The 20,550-nt window shown below is 42.8% G+C and overlaps 22 non-coding genes across 22 annotated transcripts; all 22 read right to left on the bottom strand.

The window, feature by feature from the left end:
* Window positions 1-650: 650 nt before the first annotated feature.
* Window positions 651-739, bottom strand: trnay-gua (transfer RNA tyrosine (anticodon GUA)). The gene is given in 2 exon segments: window positions 651-686; window positions 703-739. It is a non-coding gene; the product is annotated as a tRNA-Tyr (tRNA).
* A 771-nt stretch (window positions 740-1,510) lies between these two features.
* trnay-gua (transfer RNA tyrosine (anticodon GUA)) lies at window positions 1,511-1,599 on the bottom strand. Its single transcript is given in 2 exon segments — window positions 1,511-1,546; window positions 1,563-1,599. It is a non-coding gene; the product is annotated as a tRNA-Tyr (tRNA).
* Window positions 1,600-2,383: 784 nt separating this feature from the next.
* trnay-gua (transfer RNA tyrosine (anticodon GUA)) lies at window positions 2,384-2,472 on the bottom strand. Its single transcript is given in 2 exon segments — window positions 2,384-2,419; window positions 2,436-2,472. It is a non-coding gene; the product is annotated as a tRNA-Tyr (tRNA).
* A 773-nt stretch (window positions 2,473-3,245) lies between these two features.
* trnay-gua (transfer RNA tyrosine (anticodon GUA)) lies at window positions 3,246-3,334 on the bottom strand. The gene is given in 2 exon segments: window positions 3,246-3,281; window positions 3,298-3,334. It is a non-coding gene; the product is annotated as a tRNA-Tyr (tRNA).
* Window positions 3,335-4,118: 784 nt separating this feature from the next.
* Window positions 4,119-4,207, bottom strand: trnay-gua (transfer RNA tyrosine (anticodon GUA)). Its single transcript is given in 2 exon segments — window positions 4,119-4,154; window positions 4,171-4,207. It is a non-coding gene; the product is annotated as a tRNA-Tyr (tRNA).
* Window positions 4,208-4,978: 771 nt separating this feature from the next.
* Window positions 4,979-5,067, bottom strand: trnay-gua (transfer RNA tyrosine (anticodon GUA)). Its single transcript is given in 2 exon segments — window positions 4,979-5,014; window positions 5,031-5,067. It is a non-coding gene; the product is annotated as a tRNA-Tyr (tRNA).
* Window positions 5,068-5,851: 784 nt separating this feature from the next.
* On the bottom strand, window positions 5,852-5,940 carry trnay-gua (transfer RNA tyrosine (anticodon GUA)). Its single transcript is given in 2 exon segments — window positions 5,852-5,887; window positions 5,904-5,940. It is a non-coding gene; the product is annotated as a tRNA-Tyr (tRNA).
* A 773-nt stretch (window positions 5,941-6,713) lies between these two features.
* trnay-gua (transfer RNA tyrosine (anticodon GUA)) lies at window positions 6,714-6,802 on the bottom strand. Its single transcript is given in 2 exon segments — window positions 6,714-6,749; window positions 6,766-6,802. It is a non-coding gene; the product is annotated as a tRNA-Tyr (tRNA).
* Window positions 6,803-7,586: 784 nt separating this feature from the next.
* Window positions 7,587-7,675, bottom strand: trnay-gua (transfer RNA tyrosine (anticodon GUA)). Its single transcript is given in 2 exon segments — window positions 7,587-7,622; window positions 7,639-7,675. It is a non-coding gene; the product is annotated as a tRNA-Tyr (tRNA).
* A 773-nt stretch (window positions 7,676-8,448) lies between these two features.
* Window positions 8,449-8,537, bottom strand: trnay-gua (transfer RNA tyrosine (anticodon GUA)). The gene is given in 2 exon segments: window positions 8,449-8,484; window positions 8,501-8,537. It is a non-coding gene; the product is annotated as a tRNA-Tyr (tRNA).
* A 773-nt stretch (window positions 8,538-9,310) lies between these two features.
* On the bottom strand, window positions 9,311-9,399 carry trnay-gua (transfer RNA tyrosine (anticodon GUA)). Its single transcript is given in 2 exon segments — window positions 9,311-9,346; window positions 9,363-9,399. It is a non-coding gene; the product is annotated as a tRNA-Tyr (tRNA).
* A 784-nt stretch (window positions 9,400-10,183) lies between these two features.
* On the bottom strand, window positions 10,184-10,272 carry trnay-gua (transfer RNA tyrosine (anticodon GUA)). Its single transcript is given in 2 exon segments — window positions 10,184-10,219; window positions 10,236-10,272. It is a non-coding gene; the product is annotated as a tRNA-Tyr (tRNA).
* Window positions 10,273-11,056: 784 nt separating this feature from the next.
* trnay-gua (transfer RNA tyrosine (anticodon GUA)) lies at window positions 11,057-11,145 on the bottom strand. Its single transcript is given in 2 exon segments — window positions 11,057-11,092; window positions 11,109-11,145. It is a non-coding gene; the product is annotated as a tRNA-Tyr (tRNA).
* A 773-nt stretch (window positions 11,146-11,918) lies between these two features.
* Window positions 11,919-12,007, bottom strand: trnay-gua (transfer RNA tyrosine (anticodon GUA)). The gene is given in 2 exon segments: window positions 11,919-11,954; window positions 11,971-12,007. It is a non-coding gene; the product is annotated as a tRNA-Tyr (tRNA).
* A 784-nt stretch (window positions 12,008-12,791) lies between these two features.
* Window positions 12,792-12,880, bottom strand: trnay-gua (transfer RNA tyrosine (anticodon GUA)). The gene is given in 2 exon segments: window positions 12,792-12,827; window positions 12,844-12,880. It is a non-coding gene; the product is annotated as a tRNA-Tyr (tRNA).
* A 784-nt stretch (window positions 12,881-13,664) lies between these two features.
* Window positions 13,665-13,753, bottom strand: trnay-gua (transfer RNA tyrosine (anticodon GUA)). The gene is given in 2 exon segments: window positions 13,665-13,700; window positions 13,717-13,753. It is a non-coding gene; the product is annotated as a tRNA-Tyr (tRNA).
* Window positions 13,754-15,410: 1,657 nt separating this feature from the next.
* Window positions 15,411-15,499, bottom strand: trnay-gua (transfer RNA tyrosine (anticodon GUA)). Its single transcript is given in 2 exon segments — window positions 15,411-15,446; window positions 15,463-15,499. It is a non-coding gene; the product is annotated as a tRNA-Tyr (tRNA).
* A 773-nt stretch (window positions 15,500-16,272) lies between these two features.
* trnay-gua (transfer RNA tyrosine (anticodon GUA)) lies at window positions 16,273-16,361 on the bottom strand. Its single transcript is given in 2 exon segments — window positions 16,273-16,308; window positions 16,325-16,361. It is a non-coding gene; the product is annotated as a tRNA-Tyr (tRNA).
* Window positions 16,362-17,145: 784 nt separating this feature from the next.
* On the bottom strand, window positions 17,146-17,234 carry trnay-gua (transfer RNA tyrosine (anticodon GUA)). The gene is given in 2 exon segments: window positions 17,146-17,181; window positions 17,198-17,234. It is a non-coding gene; the product is annotated as a tRNA-Tyr (tRNA).
* A 784-nt stretch (window positions 17,235-18,018) lies between these two features.
* trnay-gua (transfer RNA tyrosine (anticodon GUA)) lies at window positions 18,019-18,107 on the bottom strand. Its single transcript is given in 2 exon segments — window positions 18,019-18,054; window positions 18,071-18,107. It is a non-coding gene; the product is annotated as a tRNA-Tyr (tRNA).
* A 784-nt stretch (window positions 18,108-18,891) lies between these two features.
* Window positions 18,892-18,980, bottom strand: trnay-gua (transfer RNA tyrosine (anticodon GUA)). The gene is given in 2 exon segments: window positions 18,892-18,927; window positions 18,944-18,980. It is a non-coding gene; the product is annotated as a tRNA-Tyr (tRNA).
* A 784-nt stretch (window positions 18,981-19,764) lies between these two features.
* Window positions 19,765-19,853, bottom strand: trnay-gua (transfer RNA tyrosine (anticodon GUA)). The gene is given in 2 exon segments: window positions 19,765-19,800; window positions 19,817-19,853. It is a non-coding gene; the product is annotated as a tRNA-Tyr (tRNA).
* Between the last annotated feature and the right edge of the window lie 697 nt (window positions 19,854-20,550).

Raw genomic sequence — 20,550 nt, 5'->3', positions numbered from 1 at the left:
TCATGCCTGAGGCACTGAACATATTTCACATCAACATGAGTATCCTTCCTTTTTCCAACTCTTGGGCTGCGTTCAGACGCAGGGGAGTACAGGGAGCAATTTTGAGAAATTGATACTAGAGCATAGGACTGTGTTTTTTTGAATGTCACTTACCTTACTGTTGGTAGATCCAACGCTGTTGGACCATGGGATTGCACCCAACTTTTTCTCTGAAAATTGTCCTAACCTGTCTGGAACATGTCTTATGTTCGCTGTGTGTTACACTGCATGGGCACCTATAGCTACTGACTTAGAACCCTTCACCTTATCAAGTCAAAGGGAGTACAGGAAGCTGTTTTGATATTTCCCATACACCTACAGTGTCCCTCAAATGTATACTTGATTGTAGGACGGTGGGAGTTTAATGTCAGCGACCTTTAATGTAGATCAGTCTTTTTTGACCTAAGGACTTGGCCCTACTTTCTGACTGAAAACTAGAGTAAAGTGGGAGGAAACATGTCTTCTTCCAACACACAGAGAAGTCTTTGCTTTTCCAACTGATCACTCAAAGGAGTACAGCTATACTATGAATTGGAATTACACGCCATTGCAATCAATTTTTTCGTTTTTAGCTGCGTTCAATCAGAACAGACAGAAGGTATTGTAAAATCTCCTCCGAGCCGGAGTTGAACCAGCGACCTAAGGATTCCTGTTCCCATACACCTACAGTCCTCCGCTCTACCAACTGAGCTATCGAAGGGATCACATGTGCAGTGTCTGGTTTGTTGGACCATCGGATACATGGGACCTAACAGAGTGTGTTTTGCAAGAATTCCATGTTGCAAGGACTTGAACATAACAAAACTGTATCTGTCTGACTCTACATGTTCCTTCATGCCTGAGGCACTGAACATATTTCACATCAACATGAGTATCCTTCCTTTTTCCAACTCTTGGGCTGCGTTCAGACGCAGGGGAGTACAGGGAGCAATTTTGAGAAATTGATACTAGAGCATAGGACTGTGTTTTTTTGAATGTCACTTACCTTACTGTTGGTAGATCCAACGCTGTTGGACCATGGGATTGCACCCAACTTTTTCTCTGAAAATTGTCCTAACCTGTCTGGAACATGTCTTATGTTCGCTGTGTGTTACACTGCATGGGCACCTATAGCTACTGACTTAGAACCCTTCACCTTATCAAGTCAAAGGGAGTACAGGAAGATGTTTTGATATTTCCCATACACCTACAGTGTCCCTCAAATGTATACTTGATTGTAGGACGGTGGGAGTTTAATGTCAGCGACCTTTAATGTAGATCAGTCTTTTTTGACCTAAGGACTTGGCCCTACTTTCTGACTGAAAACTAGAGTAAAAATGTCTTCTTCCAACACACAGAGAAGTCTTTGCTTTTCCAACTGATCACTCAAAGGAGTACAGCTATACTATGAAATGGTATTACACGCCATTGCAATCAATTTTTTCGTTTTTAGCTGCGTTCAATCAGAACAGACAGAAGGTATTGTAAAATCTCCTCCGAGCCGGAGTTGAACCAGCGACCTAAGGATTCCTGTTCCCATACACCTACAGTCCTCCGCTCTACCAACTGAGCTATCGAAGGGATCACATGTGCAGTGTCTGGTTTGTTGGACCATCGGATACATGGGACCTAACAGAGTCTGTGTTTTGCAAGAATTCCATGTTGCAAGGACTTGAACATAACAAAACTGTATCTGTCTGACTCTACATGTTCCTTCATGCCTGAGGCACTGAACATATTTCACATCAACATGAGTATCCTTCCTTTTTCCAACTCTTGGGCTGGGTACAGACGCAGGGGAGTACAGGGAGCAATTTTGAGAAATTGATACTAGAGCATAGGACTGTGTTTTTTTGAATGTCACTTACCTTACTGTTGGTAGATCCAACGCTGTTGGACCATGGGATTGCACCCAACTTTTTCTCTGAAAATTGTCCTAACCTGTCTGGAACATGTCTTATGTTCGCTGTGTGTTACACTGCATGGGCACCTATAGCTACTGACTTAGAACCCTTCACCTTATCAAGTCAAAGGGAGTACAGGAAGATGTTTTGATATTTCCCATACACCTACAGTGTCCCTCAAATGTATACTTGATTGTAGGACGGTGGGAGTTTAATGTCAGCGACCTTTAATGTAGATCAGTCTTTTTTGACCTAAGGACTTGGCCCTACTTTCTGACTGAAAACTAGAGTAAAGTGGGAGGAAACATGTCTTCTTCCAACACACAGAGAAGTCTTTGCTTTTCCAACTGATCACTCAAAGGAGTAAAGCTATACTATGAATTGGAATTACACGCCATTGCAATCAATTTTTTCGTTTTTAGCTGCGTTCAATCAGAACAGACAGAAGGTATTGTAAAATCTCCTCCGAGCCGGAGTTGAACCAGCGACCTAAGGATTCCTGTTCCCATACACCTACAGTCCTCCGCTCTACCAACTGAGCTATCGAAGGGATCACATGTGCAGAGTCTGGTTTGTTGGACCATCGGATACATGGGACCTAACAGAGTCTGTGTTTTGCAAGAATTCCATGTTGCAAGGACTTGAACATAACAAAACTGTATCTGTCTGACTCTACATGTTCCTTCATGCCTGAGGCACTGAACATATTTCACATCAACATGAGTATCCTTCCTTTTTCCAACTCTTGGGCTGCGTTCAGACGCAGGGGAGTACAGGGAGCAATTTTGAGAAATTGATACTAGAGCATAGGACTGTGTTTTTTTGAATGTCACTTACCTTACTGTTGGTAGATCCAACGCTGTTGGACCATGGGATTGCACCCAACTTTTTCTCTGAAAATTGTCCTAACCTGTCTGGAACATGTCTTATGTTCGCTGTGTGTTACACTGCATGGGCACCTATAGCTACTGACTTAGAACCCTTCACCTTATCAAGTCAAAGGGAGTACAGGAAGCTGTTTTGATATTTCCCATACACCTACAGTGTCCCTCAAATGTATACTTGATTGTAGGACGGTGGGAGTTTAATGTCAGCGACCTTTAATGTAGATCAGTCTTTTTTGACCTAAGGACTTGGCCCTACTTTCTGACTGAAAACTAGAGTAAACATGTCTTCTTCCAACACACAGAGAAGTCTTTGCTTTTCCAACTGATCACTCAAAGGAGTACAGCTATACTATGAAATGGTATTACACGCCATTGCAATCAATTTTTTCGTTTTTAGCTGCGTTCAATCAGAACAGACAGAAGGTATTGTAAAATCTCCTCCGAGCCGGAGTTGAACCAGCGACCTAAGGATTCCTGTTCCCATACACCTACAGTCCTCCGCTCTACCAACTGAGCTATCGAAGGGTTCACATGTGCAGTGTCTGGTTTGTTGGACCATCGGATACATGGGACCTAACAGAGTCTGTGTTTTGCAAGAATTCCATGTTGCAAGGACTTGAACATAACAAAACTGTATCTGTCTGACTCTACATGTTCCTTCATGCCTGAGGCACTGAACATATTTCACATCAACATGAGTATCCTTCCTTTTTCCAACTCTTGGGCTGCGTTCAGACGCAGGGGAGTACAGGGAGCAATTTTGAGAAATTGATACTAGAGCATAGGACTGTGTTTTTTTGAATGTCACTTACCTTACTGTTGGTAGATCCAACGCTGTTGGACCATGGGATTGCACCCAACTTTTTCTCTGAAAATTGTCCTAACCTGTCTGGAACATGTCTTATGTTCGCTGTGTGTTACACTGCATGGGCACCTATAGCTACTGACTTAGAACCCTTCACCTTATCAAGTCAAAGGGAGTACAGGAAGCTGTTTTGATATTTCCCATACACCTACAGTGTCCCTCAAATGTATACTTGATTGTAGGACGGTGGGAGTTTAATGTCAGCGACCTTTAATGTAGATCAGTCTTTTTTGACCTAAGGACTTGGCCCTACTTTCTGACTGAAAACTAGAGTAAAGTGGGAGGAAACATGTCTTCTTCCAACACACAGAGAAGTCTTTGCTTTTCCAACTGATCACTCAAAGGAGTACAGCTATACTATGAATTGGAATTACACGCCATTGCAATCAATTTTTTCGTTTTTAGCTGCGTTCAATCAGAACAGACAGAAGGTATTGTAAAATCTCCTCCGAGCCGGAGTTGAACCAGCGACCTAAGGATTCCTGTTCCCATACACCTACAGTCCTCCGCTCTACCAACTGAGCTATCGAAGGGATCACATGTGCAGTGTCTGGTTTGTTGGACCATCGGATACATGGGACCTAACAGAGTGTGTTTTGCAAGAATTCCATGTTGCAAGGACTTGAACATAACAAAACTGTATCTGTCTGACTCTACATGTTCCTTCATGCCTGAGGCACTGAACATATTTCACATCAACATGAGTATCCTTCCTTTTTCCAACTCTTGGGCTGCGTTCAGACGCAGGGGAGTACAGGGAGCAATTTTGAGAAATTGATACTAGAGCATAGGACTGTGTTTTTTTGAATGTCACTTACCTTACTGTTGGTAGATCCAACGCTGTTGGACCATGGGATTGCACCCAACTTTTTCTCTGAAAATTGTCCTAACCTGTCTGGAACATGTCTTATGTTCGCTGTGTGTTACACTGCATGGGCACCTATAGCTACTGACTTAGAACCCTTCACCTTATCAAGTCAAAGGGAGTACAGGAAGATGTTTTGATATTTCCCATACACCTACAGTGTCCCTCAAATGTATACTTGATTGTAGGACGGTGGGAGTTTAATGTCAGCGACCTTTAATGTAGATCAGTCTTTTTTGACCTAAGGACTTGGCCCTACTTTCTGACTGAAAACTAGAGTAAAAATGTCTTCTTCCAACACACAGAGAAGTCTTTGCTTTTCCAACTGATCACTCAAAGGAGTACAGCTATACTATGAAATGGTATTACACGCCATTGCAATCAATTTTTTCGTTTTTAGCTGCGTTCAATCAGAACAGACAGAAGGTATTGTAAAATCTCCTCCGAGCCGGAGTTGAACCAGCGACCTAAGGATTCCTGTTCCCATACACCTACAGTCCTCCGCTCTACCAACTGAGCTATCGAAGGGATCACATGTGCAGTGTCTGGTTTGTTGGACCATCGGATACATGGGACCTAACAGAGTCTGTGTTTTGCAAGAATTCCATGTTGCAAGGACTTGAACATAACAAAACTGTATCTGTCTGACTCTACATGTTCCTTCATGCCTGAGGCACTGAACATATTTCACATCAACATGAGTATCCTTCCTTTTTCCAACTCTTGGGCTGGGTACAGACGCAGGGGAGTACAGGGAGCAATTTTGAGAAATTGATACTAGAGCATAGGACTGTGTTTTTTTGAATGTCACTTACCTTACTGTTGGTAGATCCAACGCTGTTGGACCATGGGATTGCACCCAACTTTTTCTCTGAAAATTGTCCTAACCTGTCTGGAACATGTCTTATGTTCGCTGTGTGTTACACTGCATGGGCACCTATAGCTACTGACTTAGAACCCTTCACCTTATCAAGTCAAAGGGAGTACAGGAAGATGTTTTGATATTTCCCATACACCTACAGTGTCCCTCAAATGTATACTTGATTGTAGGACGGTGGGAGTTTAATGTCAGCGACCTTTAATGTAGATCAGTCTTTTTTGACCTAAGGACTTGGCCCTACTTTCTGACTGAAAACTAGAGTAAAGTGGGAGGAAACATGTCTTCTTCCAACACACAGAGAAGTCTTTGCTTTTCCAACTGATCACTCAAAGGAGTAAAGCTATACTATGAATTGGAATTACACGCCATTGCAATCAATTTTTTCGTTTTTAGCTGCGTTCAATCAGAACAGACAGAAGGTATTGTAAAATCTCCTCCGAGCCGGAGTTGAACCAGCGACCTAAGGATTCCTGTTCCCATACACCTACAGTCCTCCGCTCTACCAACTGAGCTATCGAAGGGATCACATGTGCAGAGTCTGGTTTGTTGGACCATCGGATACATGGGACCTAACAGAGTCTGTGTTTTGCAAGAATTCCATGTTGCAAGGACTTGAACATAACAAAACTGTATCTGTCTGACTCTACATGTTCCTTCATGCCTGAGGCACTGAACATATTTCACATCAACATGAGTATCCTTCCTTTTTCCAACTCTTGGGCTGCGTTCAGACGCAGGGGAGTACAGGGAGCAATTTTGAGAAATTGATACTAGAGCATAGGACTGTGTTTTTTTGAATGTCACTTACCTTACTGTTGGTAGATCCAACGCTGTTGGACCATGGGATTGCACCCAACTTTTTCTCTGAAAATTGTCCTAACCTGTCTGGAACATGTCTTATGTTCGCTGTGTGTTACACTGCATGGGCACCTATAGCTACTGACTTAGAACCCTTCACCTTATCAAGTCAAAGGGAGTACAGGAAGCTGTTTTGATATTTCCCATACACCTACAGTGTCCCTCAAATGTATACTTGATTGTAGGACGGTGGGAGTTTAATGTCAGCGACCTTTAATGTAGATCAGTCTTTTTTGACCTAAGGACTTGGCCCTACTTTCTGACTGAAAACTAGAGTAAACATGTCTTCTTCCAACACACAGAGAAGTCTTTGCTTTTCCAACTGATCACTCAAAGGAGTACAGCTATACTATGAAATGGTATTACACGCCATTGCAATCAATTTTTTCGTTTTTAGCTGCGTTCAATCAGAACAGACAGAAGGTATTGTAAAATCTCCTCCGAGCCGGAGTTGAACCAGCGACCTAAGGATTCCTGTTCCCATACACCTACAGTCCTCCGCTCTACCAACTGAGCTATCGAAGGGTTCACATGTGCAGTGTCTGGTTTGTTGGACCATCGGATACATGGGACCTAACAGAGTCTGTGTTTTGCAAGAATTCCATGTTGCAAGGACTTGAACATAACAAAACTGTATCTGTCTGACTCTACATGTTCCTTCATGCCTGAGGCACTGAACATATTTCACATCAACATGAGTATCCTTCCTTTTTCCAACTCTTGGGCTGCGTTCAGACGCAGGGGAGTACAGGGAGCAATTTTGAGAAATTGATACTAGAGCATAGGACTGTGTTTTTTTGAATGTCACTTACCTTACTGTTGGTAGATCCAACGCTGTTGGACCATGGGATTGCACCCAACTTTTTCTCTGAAAATTGTCCTAACCTGTCTGGAACATGTCTTATGTTCGCTGTGTGTTACACTGCATGGGCACCTATAGCTACTGACTTAGAACCCTTCACCTTATCAAGTCAAAGGGAGTACAGGAAGCTGTTTTGATATTTCCCATACACCTACAGTGTCCCTCAAATGTATACTTGATTGTAGGACGGTGGGAGTTTAATGTCAGCGACCTTTAATGTAGATCAGTCTTTTTTGACCTAAGGACTTGGCCCTACTTTCTGACTGAAAACTAGAGTAAAGTGGGAGGAAACATGTCTTCTTCCAACACACAGAGAAGTCTTTGCTTTTCCAACTGATCACTCAAAGGAGTACAGCTATACTATGAATTGGAATTACACGCCATTGCAATCAATTTTTTCGTTTTTAGCTGCGTTCAATCAGAACAGACAGAAGGTATTGTAAAATCTCCTCCGAGCCGGAGTTGAACCAGCGACCTAAGGATTCCTGTTCCCATACACCTACAGTCCTCCGCTCTACCAACTGAGCTATCGAAGGGATCACATGTGCAGAGTCTGGTTTGTTGGACCATCGGATACATGGGACCTAACAGAGTCTGTGTTTTGCAAGAATTCCATGTTGCAAGGACTTGAACATAACAAAACTGTATCTGTCTGACTCTACATGTTCCTTCATGCCTGAGGCACTGAACATATTTCACATCAACATGAGTATCCTTCCTTTTTCCAACTCTTGGGCTGCGTTCAGACGCAGGGGAGTACAGGGAGCAATTTTGAGAAATTGATACTAGAGCATAGGACTGTGTTTTTTTGAATGTCACTTACCTTACTGTTGGTAGATCCAACGCTGTTGGACCATGGGATTGCACCCAACTTTTTCTCTGAAAATTGTCCTAACCTGTCTGGAACATGTCTTATGTTCGCTGTGTGTTACACTGCATGGGCACCTATAGCTACTGACTTAGAACCCTTCACCTTATCAAGTCAAAGGGAGTACAGGAAGCTGTTTTGATATTTCCCATACACCTACAGTGTCCCTCAAATGTATACTTGATTGTAGGACGGTGGGAGTTTAATGTCAGCGACCTTTAATGTAGATCAGTCTTTTTTGACCTAAGGACTTGGCCCTACTTTCTGACTGAAAACTAGAGTAAACATGTCTTCTTCCAACACACAGAGAAGTCTTTGCTTTTCCAACTGATCACTCAAAGGAGTACAGCTATACTATGAAATGGTATTACACGCCATTGCAATCAATTTTTTCGTTTTTAGCTGCGTTCAATCAGAACAGACAGAAGGTATTGTAAAATCTCCTCCGAGCCGGAGTTGAACCAGCGACCTAAGGATTCCTGTTCCCATACACCTACAGTCCTCCGCTCTACCAACTGAGCTATCGAAGGGATCACATGTGCAGTGTCTGGTTTGTTGGACCATCGGATACATGGGACCTAACAGAGTCTGTGTTTTGCAAGAATTCCATGTTGCAAGGACTTGAACATAACAAAACTGTATCTGTCTGACTCTACATGTTCCTTCATGCCTGAGGCACTGAACATATTTCACATCAACATGAGTATCCTTCCTTTTTCCAACTCTTGGGCTGCGTTCAGACGCAGGGGAGTACAGGGAGCAATTTTGAGAAATTGATACTAGAGCATAGGACTGTGTTTTTTTGAATGTCACTTACCTTACTGTTGGTAGATCCAACGCTGTTGGACCATGGGATTGCACCCAACTTTTTCTCTGAAAATTGTCCTAACCTGTCTGGAACATGTCTTATGTTCGCTGTGTGTTACACTGCATGGGCACCTATAGCTACTGACTTAGAACCCTTCACCTTATCAAGTCAAAGGGAGTACAGGAAGATGTTTTGATATTTCCCATACACCTACAGTGTCCCTCAAATGTATACTTGATTGTAGGACGGTGGGAGTTTAATGTCAGCGACCTTTAATGTAGATCAGTCTTTTTTGACCTAAGGACTTGGCCCTACTTTCTGACTGAAAACTAGAGTAAACGTGTCTTCTTCCAACACACAGAGAAGTCTTTGCTTTTCCAACTGATCACTCAAAGGAGTACAGCTATACTATGAAATGGTATTACACGCCATTGCAATCAATTTTTTCGTTTTTAGCTGCGTTCAATCAGAACAGACAGAAGGTATTGTAAAATCTCCTCCGAGCCGGAGTTGAACCAGCGACCTAAGGATTCCTGTTCCCATACACCTACAGTCCTCCGCTCTACCAACTGAGCTATCGAAGGGATCACATGTGCAGTGTCTGGTTTGTTGGACCATCGGATACATGGGACCTAACAGAGTCTGTGTTTTGCAAGAATTCCATGTTGCAAGGACTTGAACATAACAAAACTGTATCTGTCTGACTCTACATGTTCCTTCATGCCTGAGGCACTGAACATATTTCACATCAACATGAGTATCCTTCCTTTTTCCAACTCTTGGGCTGCGTTCAGACGCAGGGGAGTACAGGGAGCAATTTTGAGAAATTGATACTAGAGCATAGGACTGTGTTTTTTTGAATGTCACTTACCTTACTGTTGGTAGATCCAACGCTGTTGGACCATGGGATTGCACCCAACTTTTTCTCTGAAAATTGTCCTAACCTGTCTGGAACATGTCTTATGTTCGCTGTGTGTTACACTGCATGGGCACCTATAGCTACTGACTTAGAACCCTTCACCTTATCAAGTCAAAGGGAGTACAGGAAGCTGTTTTGATATTTCCCATACACCTACAGTGTCCCTCAAATGTATACTTGATTGTAGGACGGTGGGAGTTTAATGTCAGCGACCTTTAATGTAGATCAGTCTTTTTTGACCTAAGGACTTGGCCCTACTTTCTGACTGAAAACTAGAGTAAAGTGGGAGGAAACATGTCTTCTTCCAACACACAGAGAAGTCTTTGCTTTTCCAGCTGATCACTCACAGGAGTACAGCTATACTATGAAATGGTATTACACGCCATTGCAATCAATTTTTTCGTTTTTAGCTGCGTTCAATCAGAACAGACAGAAGGTATTGTAAAATCTCCTCCGAGCTGGAGTTGAACCAGCGACCTAAGGATTCCTGTTCCCATACACCTACAGTCCTCCGCTCTACCAACTGAGCTATCGAAGGGATCACATGTGCAGTGTCTGGTTTGTTGGACCATCGCATACATGGGACCTAACAGAGTCTGTGTTTTGCAAGAATTCCATGTTGCAAAGACTTGAACATAACAAAACTGTATCTGTCTGACTCTACATGTTCCTTCATGCCTGAGGCACTGAACATATTTCACATCAACATGAGTATCCTTCCTTTTTCCAACTCTTGGGCTGCGTTCAGACGCAGGGGAGTACAGGGAGCAATTTTGAGAAATTGATACTAGAGCATAGGACTGTGTTTTTTTGAATGTCACTTACCTTACTGTTGGTAGATCCAACGCTGTTGGACCATGGGATTGCACCCAACTTTTTCTCTGAAAATTGTCCTAACCTGTCTGGAACATGTCTTATGTTCGCTGTGTGTTACACTGCATGGGCACCTATAGCTACTGACTTAGAACCCTTCACCTTATCAAGTCAAAGGGAGTACAGGAAGATGTTTTGATATTTCCCATACACCTACAGTGTCCCTCAAATGTATACTTGATTGTAGGACGGTGGGAGTTTAATGTCAGCGACCTTTAATGTAGATCAGTCTTTTTTGACCTAAGGACTTGGCCCTACTTTCTGACTGAAAACTAGAGTAAAGTGGGAGGAAACATGTCTTCTTCCAACACACAGAGAAGTCTTTGCTTTTCCAACTGATCACTCAAAGGAGTACAGCTATACTATGAAATGGTATTACACGCCATTGCAATCAATTTTTTCGTTTTTAGCTGCATTCAATCAGAACAGACAGAAGGTATTGTAAAATCTCCTCCGAGCCGGAGTTGAACCAGCGACCTAAGGATTCCTGTTCCCATACACCTACAGTCCTCCGCTCTACCAACTGAGCTATCGAAGGGATCACATGTGCAGTGTCTGGTTTGTTGGACCATCGCATACATGGGACCTAACAGAGTCTGTGTTTTGCAAGAATTCCATGTTGCAAGGACTTGAACATAACAAAACTGTATCTGTCTGACTCTACATGTTCCTTCATGCCTGAGGCACTGAACATATTTCACATCAACATGAGTATCCTTCCTTTTTCCAACTCTTGGGCTGCGTTCAGACGCAGGGGAGTACAGGGAGCAATTTTGAGAAATTGATACTAGAGCATAGGACTGTGTTTTTTTGAATGTCACTTACCTTACTGTTGGTAGATCCAACGCTGTTGGACCATGGGATTGCACCCAACTTTTTCTCTGAAAATTGTCCTAATCTGTCTGGAACATGTCTTATGTTCGCTGTGTGTTACACTGCATGGGCACCTATAGCTACTGACTTAGAACCCTTCACCTTATCAAGTCAAAGGGAGTACAGGAAGATGTTTTGATATTTCCCATACACCTACAGTGTCCCTCAAATGTATACTTGATTGTAGGACGGTGGGAGTTTAATGTCAGCGACCTTTAATGTAGATCAGTCTTTTTTGACCTAAGGACTTGGCCCTACTTTCTGACTGAAAACTAGAGTAAACGTGTCTTCTTCCAACACACAGAGAAGTCTTTGCTTTTCCAACTGATCACTCAAAGGAGTACAGCTATACTATGAAATGGTATTACACGCCATTGCAATCAATTTTTTCGTTTTTAGCTGCGTTCAATCAGAACAGACAGAAGGTATTGTAAAATCTCCTCCGAGCCGGAGTTGAACCAGCGACCTAAGGATTCCTGTTCCCATACACCTACAGTCCTCCGCTCTACCAACTGAGCTATCGAAGGGATCACATGTGCAGTGTCTGGTTTGTTGGACCATCGCATACATGGGACCTAACAGAGTCTGTGTTTTGCAAGAATTCCATGTTGCAAGGACTTGAACATAACAAAACTGTATCTGTCTGACTCTACATGTTCCTTCATGCCTGAGGCACTGAACATATTTCACATCAACATGAGTATCCTTCCTTTTTCCAACTCTTGGGCTGCGTTCAGACGCAGGGGAGTACAGGGAGCAATTTTGAGAAATTGATACTAGAGCATAGGACTGTGTTTTTTTGAATGTCACTTACCTTACTGTTGGTAGATCCAACGCTGTTGGACCATGGGATTGCACCCAACTTTTTCTCTGAAAATTGTCCTAACCTGTCTGGAACATGTCTTATGTTCGCTGTGTGTTACACTGCATGGGCACCTATAGCTACTGACTTAGAACCCTTCACCTTATCAAGTCAAAGGGAGTACAGGAAGCTGTTTTGATATTTCCCATACAGCTACAGTGTCCCTCAAATGTATACTTGATTGTAGGACGGTGGGAGTTTAATGTCAGCGACCTTTAATGTAGATCAGTCTTTTTTGACCTAAGGACTTGGCCCTACTTTCTGACTGAAAACTAGAGTAAAGTGGGAGGAAACATGTCTTCTTCCAACACACAGAGAAGTCTTTGCTTTTCCAGCTGATCACTCACAGGAGTACAGCTATACTATGAAATGGTATTACACGCCATTGCAATCAATTTTTTCGTTTTTAGCTGGGTTCAATCAGAACAGACAGAAGGTATTGTAAAATCTCCTCCGAGCTGGAGTTGAACCAGCGACCTAAGGATTCCTGTTCCCATACACCTACAGTCCTCCGCTCTACCAACTGAGCTATCGAAGGGATCACATGTGCAGTGTCTGGTTTGTTGGACCATCGCATACATGGGACCTAACAGAGTCTGTGTTTTGCAAGAATTCCATGTTGCAAAGACTTGAACATAACAAAACTGTATCTGTCTGACTCTACATGTTCCTTCATGCCTGAGGCACTGAACATATTTCACATCAACATGAGTATCCTTCCTTTTTCCAACTCTTGGGCTGCGTTCAGACGCAGGGGAGTACAGGGAGCAATTTTGAGAAATTGATACTAGAGCATAGGACTGTGTTTTTTTGAATGTCACTTACCTTACTGTTGGTAGATCCAACGCTGTTGGACCATGGGATTGCACCCAACTTTTTCTCTGAAAATTGTCCTAACCTGTCTGGAACATGTCTTATGTTCGCTGTGTGTTACACTGCATGGGCACCTATAGCTACTGACTTAGAACCCTTCACCTTATCAAGTCAAAGGGAGTACAGGAAGATGTTTTGATATTTCCCATACACCTACAGTGTCCCTCAAATGTATACTTGATTGTAGGACGGTGGGAGTTTAATGTCAGCGACCTTTAATGTAGATGAGTCTTTTTTGACCTAAGGACTTGGCCCTACTTTCTGACTGAAAACTAGAGTAAAGTGGGAGGAAACATGTCTTCTTCCAACACACAGAGAAGTCTTTGCTTTTCCAACTGATCACTCAAAGGAGTACAGCTATACTATGAAATGGTATTACACGCCATTGCAATCAATTTTTTCGTTTTTAGCTGCATTCAATCAGAACAGACAGAAGGTATTGTAAAATCTCCTCCGAGCCGGAGTTGAACCAGCGACCTAAGGATTCCTGTTCCCATACACCTACAGTCCTCCGCTCTACCAACTGAGCTATCGAAGGGATCACATGTGCAGTGTCTGGTTTGTTGGACCATCGCATACATGGGACCTAACAGAGTCTGTGTTTTGCAAGAATTCCATGTTGCAAGGACTTGAACATAACAAAACTGTATCTGTCTGACTCTACATGTTCCTTCATGCCTGAGGCACTGAACATATTTCACATCAACATGAGTATCCTTCCTTTTTCCAACTCTTGGGCTGCGTTCAGACGCAGGGGAGTACAGGGAGCAATTTTGAGAAATTGATACTAGAGCATAGGACTGTGTTTTTTTGAATGTCACTTACCTTACTGTTGGTAGATCCAACGCTGTTGGACCATGGGATTGCACCCAACTTTTTCTCTGAAAATTGTCCTAACCTGTCTGGAACATGTCTTATGTTCGCTGTGTGTTACACTGCATGGGCACCTATAGCTACTGACTTAGAACCCTTCACCTTATCAAGTCAAAGGGAGTACAGGAAGATGTTTTGATATTTCCCATACACCTACAGTGTCCCTCAAATGTATACTTGATTGTAGGACGGTGGGAGTTTAATGTCAGCGACCTTTAATGTAGATCAGTCTTTTTTGACCTAAGGACTTGGCCCTACTTTCTGACTGAAAACTAGAGTAAAGTGGGAGGAAACATGTCTTCTTCCAACACACAGAGAAGTCTTTGCTTTTCCAACTGATCACTCAAAGGAGTACAGCTATACTATGTAATGGTATTACACGCCATTGCAATCAATTTTTTCGTTTTTAGCTGCGTTCAATCAGAACAGACAGAAGGTATTGTAAAATGTCCTCCGAGCCGGAGTTGAACCAGCGACGTAAGGATTCCTGTTCCCATACACCTACAGTCCTCCGCTCTACCAACTGAGCTATCGAAGGGATCACATGTGCAGTGTCTGGTTTGTTGGACCATCGCATACATGGGACCTAACAGAGTCTGTGTTTTGCAAGAATTCCATGTTGCAAGGACTTGAACATAACAAAACTGTATCTGTCTGACTCTACATGTTCCTTCATGCCTGAGGCACTGAACATATTTCACATCAACATGAGTATCCTTCCTTTTTCCAACTCTTGGGCTGCGTTCAGACGCAGGGGAGTACAGGGAGCAATTTTGAGAAATTGATACTAGAGCATAGGACTGTGTTTTTTTGAATGTCACTTACCTTACTGTTGGTAGATCCAACGCTGTTGGACCATGGGATTGCACCCAACTTTTTCTCTGAAAATTGTCCTAACCTGTCTGGAACATGTCTTATGTTCGCTGTGTGTTACACTGCATGGGCACCTATAGCTACTGACTTAGAACCCTTCACCTTATCAAGTCAAAGGGAGTACAGGAAGCTGTTTTGATATTTCCCATACACCTACAGTGTCCCTCAAATGTATACTTGATTGTAGGACGGTGGGAGTTTAATGTCAGCGACCTTTAATGTAGATCAGTCTTTTTTGACCTAAGGACTTGGCCCTACTTTCTGACTGAAAACTAGAGTAAAGTGGGAGGAAACATGTCTTCTTCCAACACACAGAGAAGTCTTTGCTTTTCTAACTGATCACTGAAAGGAGTACAGCTATACTATGAAATGGTATTACACGCCATTGCAATCAATTTTTTCGTTTTTAGCTGCGTTCAATCAGAACAGACAGAAGGTATTGTAAAATCTCCTCCGAGCCGGAGTTGAACCAGCGACCTAAGGATTCCTGTTCCCATACACCTACAGTCCTCCGCTCTACCAACTGAGCTATCGAAGGGCTCACATGTGCAGTGTCTGGTTTGTTGGACCATCGGATACATGGGACCTAACAGAGTCTGTGTTTTGCAAGAATTCCATGTTGCAAGGACTTGAACATAACAAAACTGTATCTGTCTGACTCTACATGTTCCTTCATGCCTGAGGCACTGAACATATTTCACATCAACATGAGTATCCTTCCTTTTTCCAACTCTTGGGCTGCGTTCAGACGCAGGGGAGTACAGGGAGCAATTTTGAGAAATTGATACTAGAGCATAGGACTGTGTTTTTTTGAATGTCACTTACCTTACTGTTGGTAGATCCAACGCTGTTGGACCATGGGATTGCACCCAACTTTTTCTCTGAAAATTGTCCTAACCTGTCTGGAACATGTCTTATGTTCGCTGTGTGTTACACTGCATGGGCACCTATAGCTACTGACTTAGAACCCTTCACCTTATCAAGTCAAAGGGAGTACAGGAAGCTGTTTTGATATTTCCCATACAGCTACAGTGTCCCTCAAATGTATACTTGATTGTAGGACGGTGGGAGTTTAATGTCAGCGACCTTTAATGTAGATCAGTCTTTTTTGACCTAAGGACTTGGCCCTACTTTCTGACTGAAAACTAGAGTAAACATGTCTTCTTCCAACACACAGAGAAGTCTTTGCTTTTCCAACTGATCACTGAAAGGAGTACAGCTATACTATGAAATGGTATTACACGCCATTGCAATCAATTTTTTCGTTTTTAGCTGCGTTCAATCAGAACAGACAGAAGGTATTGTAAAATCTCCTCCGAGCCGGAGTTGAACCAGCGACCTAAGGATTCCTGTTCCCATACACCTACAGTCCTCCGCTCTACCAACTGAGCTATCGAAGGGATCACATGTGCAGTGTCTGGTTTGTTGGACCATCGGATACATGGGACCTAAAAGAGTCTGTGTTTTGCAAGAATTCCATGTTGCAAGGACTTGAACATAACAAAACTGTATCTGTCTGACTCTACATGTTCCTTCATGCCTGAGGCACTGAACATATTTCACATCAACATGAGTATCCTTCCTTTTTCCAACTCTTGGGCTGCGTTCAGACGCAGGGGAGTACAGGGAGCAATTTTGAGAAATTGATACTAGAGCATAGGACTGTGTTTTTTTGAATGTCACTTACCTTACTGTTGGTAGATCCAACGCTGTTGGACCATGGGATTGCACCCAACTTTTTCTCTGAAAATTGTCCTAACCTGTCTGGAACATGTCTTATGTTCGCTGTGTGTTACACTGCATGGGCACCTATAGCTACTGACTTAGAACCCTTCACCTTATCAAGTCAAAGGGAGTACAGGAAGCTGTTTTGATATTTCCCATACAGCTACAGTGTCCCTCAAATGTATACTTGATTGTAGGACGGTGGGAGTTTAATGTCAGCGACCTTTAATGTAGATCAGTCTTTTTTGACCTAAGGACTTGGCCCTACTTTCTGACTGAAAACTAGAGTAAAGTGGGAGGAAACATGTCTTCTTCCAACACACAGAGAAGTCTTTGCTTTTCCAACTGATCACTCAAAGGAGTACAGCTATACTATGAAATGGTATTACACGCCATTGCAATCAATTTTTTCGTTTTTAGCTGCGTTCAATCAGAACAGACAGAAGGTATTGTAAAATCTCCTCCGAGCCGGAGTTGAACCAGCGACCTAAGGATTCCTGTTCCCATACACCTACAGTCCTCCGCTCTACCAACTGAGCTATCGAAGGGATCACATGTGCAGTGTCTGGTTTGTTGGACCATCGGATACATGGGACCTAACAGAGTCTGTGTTTTGCAAGAATTCCATGTTGCAAGGACTTGAACATAACAAAACTGTATCTGTCTGACTCTACATGTTCCTTCATGCCTGAGGCACTGAACATATTTCACATCAACATGAGTATCCTTCCTTTTTCCAACTCTTGGGCTGCGTTCAGACGCAGGGGAGTACAGGGAGCAATTTTGAGAAATTGATACTAGAGCATAGGACTGTGTTTTTTTGAATGTCACTTACCTTACTGTTGGTAGATCCAACGCTGTTGGACCATGGGATTGCACCCAACTTTTTCTCTGAAAATTGTCCTAACCTGTCTGGAACATGTCTTATGTTCGCTGTGTGTTACACTGCATGGGCACCTATAGCTACTGACTTAGAACCCTTCACCTTATCAAGTCAAAGGGAGTACAGGAAGCTGTTTTGATATTTCCCATACACCTACAGTGTCCCTCAAATGTATACTTGATTGTAGGACGGTGGGAGTTTAATGTCAGCGACCTTTAATGTAGATCAGTCTTTTTTGACCTAAGGACTTGGCCCTACTTTCTGACTGAAAACTAGAGTAAAGTGGGAGGAAACATGTCTTCTTCCAACACACAGAGAAGTCTTTGCTTTTCCAACTGATCACTGAAAGGAGTACAGCTATACTATGAAATGGTATTACACGCCATTGCAATCAATTTTTTCGTTTTTAGCTGCGTTCAATCAGAACAGACAGAAGGTATTGTAAAATCTCCTCCGAGCCGGAGTTGAACCAGCGACCTAAGGATTCCTGTTCCCATACACCTACAGTCCTCCGCTCTACCAACTGAGCTATCGAAGGGATCACATGTGCAGTGTCTGGTTTGTTGGACCATCGGATACATGGGACCTAACAGAGTCTGTGTTTTGCAAGAATTCCATGTTGCAAGGACTTGAACATAACAAAACTGTATCTGTCTGACTCTACATGTTCCTTCATGCCTGAGGCACTGAACATATTTCACATCAACATGAGTATCCTTCCTTTTTCCAACTCTTGGGCTGCGTTCAGACGCAGGGGAGTACAGGGAGCAATTTTGAGAAATTGATACTAGAGCATAGGACTGTGTTTTTTTGAATGTCACTTACCTTACTGTTGGTAGATCCAACGCTGTTGGACCATGGGATTGCACCCAACTTTTTCTCTGAAAATTGTCCTAACCTGTCTGGAACATGTCTTATGTTCGCTGTGTGTTACACTGCATGGGCACCTATAGCTACTGACTTAGAACCCTTCACCTTATCAAGTCAAAGGGAGTACAGGAAGCTGTTTTGATATTTCCCATACACCTACAGTGTCCCTCAAATGTATACTTGATTGTAGGACGGTGGGAGTTTAATGTCAGCGACCTTTAATGTAGATCAGTCTTTTTTGACCTAAGGACTTGGCCCTACTTTCTGACTGAAAACTAGAGTAAAGTGGGAGGAAACATGTCTTCTTCCAACACACAGAGAAGTCTTTGCTTTTCCAACTGATCACTCAAAGGAGTACAGCTATACTATGAAATGGTATTACACGCCATTGCAATCAATTTTTTCGTTTTTAGCTGCGTTCAATCAGAACAGACAGAAGGTATTGTAAAATCTCCTCCGAGCCGGAGTTGAACCAGCGACCTAAGGATTCCTGTTCCCATACACCTACAGTCCTCCGCTCTACCAACTGAGCTATCGAAGGGCTCACATGTGCAGTGTCTGGTTTGTTGGACCATCGGATACATGGGACCTAACAGAGTCTGTGTTTTGCAAGAATTCCATGTTGCAAGGACTTGAACATAACAAAACTGTATCTGTCTGACTCTACATGTTCCTTCATGCCTGAGGCACTGAACATATTTCACATCAACATGAGTATCCTTCCTTTTTCCAACTCTTGGGCTGCGTTCAGACGCAGGGGAGTACAGGGAGCAATTTTGAGAAATTGATACTAGAGCATAGGACTGTGTTTTTTTGAATGTCACTTACCTTACTGTTGGTAGATCCAACGCTGTTGGACCATGGGATTGCACCCAACTTTTTCTCTGAAAATTGTCCTAACCTGTCTGGAACATGTCTTATGTTCGCTGTGTGTTACACTGCATGGGCACCTATAGCTACTGACTTAGAACCCTTCACCTTATCAAGTCAAAGGGAGTACAGGAAGATGTTTTGATATTTCCCATACACCTACAGTGTCCCTCAAATGTATACTTGATTGTAGGACGGTGGGAGTTTAATGTCAGCGACCTTTAATGTAGATCAGTCTTTTTTGACCTAAGGACTTGGCCCTACTTTCTGACTGAAAACTAGAGTAAAGTGGGAGGAAACATGTCTTCTTCCAACACACAGAGAAGTCTTTGCTTTTCCAACTGATCACTGAAAGGAGTACAGCTATACTATGAATTGGAATTACACGCCATTGCAATCAATTTTTTCGTTTTTAGCTGCATTCAATCAGAACAGACAGAAGGTATTGTAAAATCTCCTCCGAGCCGGAGTTGAACCAGCGACCTAAGGATTCCTGTTCCCATACACCTACAGTCCTCCGCTCTACCAACTGAGCTATCGAAGGGATCACATGTGCAGTGTCTGGTTTGTTGGACCATCGGATACATGGGACCTAACAGAGTGTGTTTTGCAAGAATTCCATGTTGCAAGGACTTGAACATAACAAAACTGTATCTGTCTGACTCTACATGTTCCTTCATGCCTGAGGCACTGAACATATTTCACATCAACATGAGTATCCTTCCTTTTTCCAACTCTTGGGCTGCGTTCAGACGCAGGGGAGTACAGGGAGCAATTTTGAGAAATTGATACTAGAGCATAGGACTGTGTTTTTTTGAATGTCACTTACCTTACTGTTGGTAGATCCAACGCTGTTGGACCATGGGATTGCACCCAACTTTTTCTCTGAAAATTGTCCTAACCTGTCTGGAACATGTCTTATGTTCGCTGTGTGTTACACTGCATGGGCACCTATAGCTACTGACTTAGAACCCTTCACCTTATCAAGTCAAAGGGAGTACAGGAAGATGTTTTGATATTTCCCATACACCTACAGTGTCCCTCAAATGTATACTTGATTGTAGGACGGTGGGAGTTTAATGTCAGCAACCTTTAATGTAGATCAGTCTTTTTTGACCTAAGGACTTGGCCCTACTTTCTGACTGAAAACTAGAGTAAACATGTCTTCTTCCAACACACAGAGAAGTCTTTGCTTTTCCAACTGATCACTGAAAGGAGTACAGCTATACTATGAAATGGTA

The sequence above is a fragment of the Astatotilapia calliptera genome, chromosome 10 (assembly GCF_964374335.1).
Source record: "Astatotilapia calliptera chromosome 10, fAstCal68.1, whole genome shotgun sequence".
NCBI lineage: Eukaryota > Metazoa > Chordata > Actinopteri > Cichliformes > Cichlidae > Astatotilapia > Astatotilapia calliptera.
Note: the sequence above shows the minus strand (reverse complement) of the source record. Positions and strands in the feature narration are given on the sequence as shown.